The sequence below is a fragment of the Triturus cristatus genome, chromosome 11 (genome assembly GCF_964204655.1).
Source record: "Triturus cristatus chromosome 11, aTriCri1.1, whole genome shotgun sequence".
Classification (NCBI taxonomy): Eukaryota; Metazoa; Chordata; class Amphibia; order Caudata; family Salamandridae; genus Triturus; species Triturus cristatus.
The window spans coordinates 185,628,474-185,634,740 of NC_140594.1; the positions used below are offsets into that span (position 1 = coordinate 185,628,474).

Sequence of the window (6,267 nt, forward strand, 5' to 3'; positions counted from 1 at the left end):
CCAAGCGAGAGTTTGAGTATCACCCCCAAAATGTCAGGTGAGTCAACCGCTAAGACATTTTGAGCACATGAGACCATTTTTTACCAAAATTTACAGTCCACCAATAGCCCTTCCAAACTTCCTAGGTTGCTTGGCTTCTACACAATAGGATACAAAACCACTTATACACCCTTTAATAATAGCCCACGTCTCTTGCAATAAGCAAACATCAGAATAATTAATATACAACAACCAATCAGGGTCATTCAGTTTTGACATAATATGGGCCAGATTCCAGGAACTTATAGTAACATCATTACGGGGGACGTAACCACTACTGGAGCACTCAACAATAGATAAAAGTGAGTTATCAACCCAATTGCCAGCAGATGGAAAATCGCTTCAGATCCCCTTCTTTAGTCCTGGAGTTGCAACCTTAGTATTGGAGACAGTATTAAAGTTACTATAATGATTGTGAGTGGTGACAGATGTTGGGGTAGGCAGAAAACTCCTCTCCGCCAGCGTAGCGGATAAAGCCAGCCACCCTTGCTCCCCGGCCCGGTCCCTGCTTCTGAAAGCAGCCAGGCCGGGGAGAGTCTCCCCGGGCCCCGGTGGACCCCCGTCCCCAGCGCCCGGACCCTCGGCTGGCTTGCAGGATGGGGGGCTCCCGCACCCCGGGGCCCGCCGGACGGAGCACGAGCCCCGGGCCCGATCCCAGCTTCCGTACCCTAGCCAGGCCGGGGAGAGCCTTCTCGGGCCCCGGTGAACACCCTTCCCTAGCTCCCGGACTCTTGGCTGGCTTGCAGGACGGGGGACTCCCGCATCCTGGGGCCCGCCGGACGGAGCATGAGCCCCGGACCCGGTCCCAGCTTCCTAACTCTAGCCAGGCCGGGGAGAGCCTCCCCGGGCCCCAGTGGACCCCCATCTCCAGCGCCCGGACCCTTGGCTGGCTTGCAGGACGGGGGACTCCCACACCCTGGGGCCCGCAGGACGGAGCATGAGTCCCGGGGCCGGTCCTAGCTTCCGAACCCTAGCCAGGCTGGGGGATCCTCACCGGTGGACCCCCATCCCCAGCACTTAGACCCTCGGCTGGCTTGCAGAACGTGGGGCTCCCGCGACCTGGGACGGAGCACGAGCCCCGGGCCAGGTCACAGCTTCCAAACCCTAGCCAGGCCGGGGGGAGCCTGTAGGAAGGTGGATATCTGACTATGGTTACCCCCAAATTTTTGCCCAGTGTCTAGCTGGTTTTTCGACTTAGTTGGCCTGAGATCCTGCCATTCATGGTCTCAGGCTGTCTGCTCTCTCTTTAAAATGGACTCCATGTACCCTAGGTACATACCCAATTGGTAAGGGTCACCTTATTGGACCCTGTACAGTGTACCCTAGGTACCCAGGGCATAGGTGTACCCTAGGCCTCCCAGGGGCTGCAGCATGTATTATGCCACCCCTGGCCTGGCCTTCCAATCAGACACAACTGGCTGATCACTCAGCTGGGGCAAGGTCGTGTAATCACCCCTTGTTTAGATATAGTATACCTATATCTACCCTTAAAATAGACACATGTGTACCTGTGAGTCACTCCTATGGCAGGCCTTAACAATCCTGGAGGCAGAGTGCTTGCTTACATGTGAGATGGTGCTCTAGCATGAGTTGAGCCTGTCTGCAGCTTTCGGAACCATGTCCTTATAGCTGTTCTATGATATCGCCTACCATATACTCTTAAAGTGCCTTATAATCTTAGACGGTTATGGTAACTATGGTTTGGCTTTATCAAAACATGTCGTGTAAGGTGTCTCACACTGTGGAATAATACCCCCATACCATTTCTGGTGATGAGGATATTATTCCTCCCTTCTAGAGGGAGAGACATGTTAAAATCCTACTTTGCTGTTTAACTCTGACCAAAGCCTCAGCATCACAAAATGGATGCTGCTGCCACAGACACGAGTCTGACCTCCTGAAGCTGGGAGCCTGGACAATAGGTTTCCTGCTTGGGGAGGTGCTAGCACCTCCCCAGACAGACTTTAGTGTATTGGGGCAGGGAGGGCTGAAAGGAATGAGACATGCCTGGGGCACACAAGGTGCTCCATGCATAGTCCAGTTCAAACCGGTGCGGGGGCACTCCAGCCCCAGCTCTTGCGCGAAACTGGACAAAGGAAAGGGGGTGTAGCCACCCCCCTTCCTGGTCCCACCCATAGGAGGGACCTTGCAGATAGCCCAGCCCACTAGCCCAGTATATCAGTAGGTAGCTGAGCCCTGCTAGATTAGATTAACCTGAATCTGCAACTTGAACAGAAACTCTGGACCTTCGACATTCGACCTCAGTAAGAAGACTGAAGAAATCTCCCTTGTGGCCAAGGAGTGACCACCCTGGGCAACCAGGCACCATCCGGCGACCGCTGCTTGCTTTGCGACTGATCCTACGAGGGACGACTGCAGAGACTGACCAGCGCCGAGACTTCCAGACACCTCTGACCCAGATCCACATCTACAGCGAAGCTGAGACCCGTGGAGGTGATGAGGGACGTGGGACCGGCGACTTGGGAAAAGTGGCTAGTACCTGACTAGCGCGACTTCCGAGGCTACCTCGAGGCTGTGCTTGGGGAATTGAGAAGCCCCCATCCCGAGCACCATCTGCAAAGAAGACCAGCTCCCCAAACTTCACGTGTTCTGCGTGGGGCCCTTCTGCACCTGAGTTGCTCGACGTGTTGTCCGGTTGCTGGCCCGTTGGCTAGTGACCTCTGCGACGACGAACCTTTGTTTTCATCTTGCTGGTCCGGCTCCTCCAGACTGGCACCCGCTCCTCTGTGAAAGAGAAGCACCCCAGACCTTCCTGGTCTGCACCAGAAGCAAGTCCTCCATCCTGCGTGGGTTCCGCTTGCCAAGGCTTGTTGGGTCCTGACTCGACTTCGACGCCGCCGACAGCAGGAGCCTTCGTGGGACAGCTCACCTCCTGGTCCTGGTCGTTCTCAACGCCTCCTGGTACCCGTGGCTGCTGCGACAAGCTTCACCTCTTCACCTGCATCTTCACGACATTGTCTGGTTCCTTCCTGGTTCCTTCCCGGCTACTGGCTGGTGACCTAGACTCTGTCCCTTCTGCTTGCAGGTTCCTTCCTTCTTGATCCCATCCTTGGGATCCACCGGACACTCTTCACTGACTGCCTGTCAGCAACTTTCCTTCAGGCATCCATAGAAGTCAACGACGAAACCCGGCACAAGTTCACACCTATGCACCCGCAGCCCGTGGGCTAGGTAACTTGAGTACTTCGGTGCTCACAAGGGTATTGACTATCCAAGGGTCTAGTTTCCGAGTCTCGACTTCCTAGCTATACCAGAAGTGTCCTAAAACGGTTAATTTCTAACAACTTCCATTTCTATCGACTTTTACGCATTACGCGTGAGTGTTTCCACTCTGCACCTGAATCCCGTGGGCCTCCCACTTCCTAACCTTTGGTAGGATAGTGTAGCCCCAGCGATTCCCTAGGCCTAGGCCTATCCTGTGTTCGTGACAGTGGTTCTTATACCACTTACTTAGTATATAGTTTGCGTGGCCCCTAGGGCCTAACTGTATTACTTACCTGTGTGACTTAATGTATGCTTAAATAAGACTGTGTTGTACTTACCTCGAATCTCATAAAGAGTGCTGAGGGTTTGACTAGAATAAATACATTCTATTTTTATATATATCTGTTGTGGTGTCCTTTCATTTGGTATTCAAGGGATTACATATGGTATAACAGCTGGCTTCACATGCCATTCAGAGTTTAGCCTAAGACTGCTCTTGTCCATGCTACCACTAGGATAGCTGGTCTATAAGGTTGACTTTACAACCAATCACCATAAGGGTTGTTTGGACTGATACAAGGTGTACACTAGAATTAGTGACATCATATATCAGGTCAACTTCTCACAGAGCCTTCCCGGGCCGCGATGGAATCCCAGGACCATCGGCTGGCTTGCAGGATGCGGGGATCCCGCACCCCATGGCCTGCCGGATAGAGCTCAAGCCCTAGGCCTGGACCCAGCTTCAGAACCCTAGCCAGGCTGGGGAGAGCCTCCCTGATGGACCCCCGTAACCAGCGCCCGGACCCTCTGATGGCTTGCAGGACGGGGGCTCCCGCACCCCGGGGCCTGCCGGATAGAGCTCAAGCCCCAGGCCCGAACCCAGCTTTAGAACCCTAGCCCGGCTGGGGAGAACCTCCCCGGGTCCCGATGGACCCCCGTAACCAGCGCCCGGACCCTATGATGGCTTGCAGGACGGGGGCTCACACACCCCGGGGCCCACCAGGCGGAGCTCAAGCCCCAGGCCCTGTCACAGCTTCAGAACCCTAGCCAGGCTGGGAAGAGCCTCCCCGGGCCCCGGGGGACCCCCCGGTCCCCATCACCCGGACCCTTGGCTGGAACCAAGGAGGGTTAAGCCCAGGCCACGTCCTCGCCCCGACGGCCTGCCCGGGGAGCCCATTTTTCTCGACTATTAAGCCCCCACATAGTAGGGGTTTACAGAACTTTGGGGAAGGACAAAAGTTGGAGATAGCCCGGCCGGCCATCCGGTCACCCAGCCCGCAGGGCCATCCGGTCACCCGGCCTGCAGGGCCATCTGGCCACCCGGCCCGCAGGGCCATCTGGTCGCTCAGTCAGGCGACCAGATGACACGGGACGACCCAGCGCCCAGATGGCCTGGGAGGATGCCGTACCCAGTCGCCCTTGCAGACCGGCGAGGGGTGGCAAGGCGCACCGAGGCAGCCACTCGGGAGACTCCTTCCCCGGGGCTGCTGCTCGCCTCCCTGCCCAACTGGGGCAGCGGGAAGGAGAGGCCCGGCCGGCCCAGGCCATCTGGTCACCCTGCCGACCCACAAGGGATGGTGGCCCCCATCCCCGCCCCCCTGGTGAAGCAGGGACGGGAGGGGGAGGACCCCGTGCCAGAGGGCACATGGTGGAGGCAGCCTCCCGCGAACCCACGCTACCCCCTCCAGCAGGAGGGACCCACCCCTGGGTGTGGCGGAGGAAGGCGTCCGTGGGTGCCCACACACGGAGAGACAAAAGCTTGGCTCAGAGGATGACTTTCAATAGATCGCAGCGAGGTAGCTGCTCTGTTACTTACGAAACCCTGACCCAGAATCAGGTCGTCTACGAATGATTTAGCACCGGGTACCCCATGAACATGCAGTGCACTAAGGGCGATGGAGGCGGCCCCCTTCCGTCCGCGCTCCGGTCCCCAAGCGAGTGGCTCTACGCACCGGCCCCCCGAGAGAGGCCAGCCATCCCAGGCCAACCGAGGTCACTGCGGTATCGTTACGGTTTAGGGGGTATTCTGACTTAGAGGCGTTCAGTCATAATCCCACAGATGGTAGCTTCGCCCCATTGGCTCCTCAGCAAAGCACATACACCAAATGTCTGAACCTGCGGTTCCTCTCGTACTGAGCAGGATTACTATTGCAACAACACATCATCAGTAAGGGAAAACTAACCTGTCTCACGACGGTCTAAACCCAGCTCACATTCCCTATTAGTGGGTGAACAATCCAACGCTTGGTGAATTCTGCTTCACAATGATCGGAAGAGCCGACATTGAAGGATCAAAAAGCGACGTTGCTATGAACGCTTGGTCTCCACAAGCCAGTTATCCCTGTAGTAACTTTTCTGACACTTCCTGATTGAAACTCAAAAAGTCAGAAGGATCATGATGCCCCGCTTTCACGGCCAGTATTCATACTGAAAATCGAGATCCAGCGAGCTTTTGCCCTTCTGCTCCGCGGGAGGTTTCTTTCCTCCCTGAGCTCGCCTTAGGACACCTGCGTTATCGTTTGACAGGTGTACCACCCCAGTCAAACTCCCCACCTGCCACTGTCCCCGGAGCGGGTCGCGCCGGGCGGGCGCCGGGTGCTTGGAGCCAGAAGCGAGAGCCCCAGGGGGCTCGCCCCCCGCCTCACCGGGTAAGTGAAAAAACGATGGCCTCCCACTTATCCTACACCTCACATGTCTCTTCACAGTGTCAGACTAGAGTCAAACAACAGGTCGTTCTTTCCCCGCTGATTCTGCCAAGCCCGTTCCCTTGGCTGTGGTTTCGCTAGATAGTAGGTAGGGACAGTGGGAATCTCGTTCATCCATTCATGCTCGTCACTAATTAGATAACGAGGCATTTGTCTATCTGTACCACCTCGCGGTGGCTCATTCTGGGTTATTATGCTGCCCATCAGCGTCAAATCGGGTTTGCTTCCAACAATACAACATTTGTTCGCTCCGGAGTACAGCCACACTTTAAGCTGTCCTCACTGGAACTGGGGTCAC

General features: G+C 56.1%; 1 pseudogene; it reads right to left on the minus strand.

Moving 5' to 3' along the window:
- Window positions 1-5,017: 5,017 nt before the first annotated feature.
- On the minus strand, window positions 5,018-6,017 carry LOC146783884 (28S ribosomal RNA; annotated as a pseudogene).
- Between the last annotated feature and the right edge of the window lie 250 nt (window positions 6,018-6,267).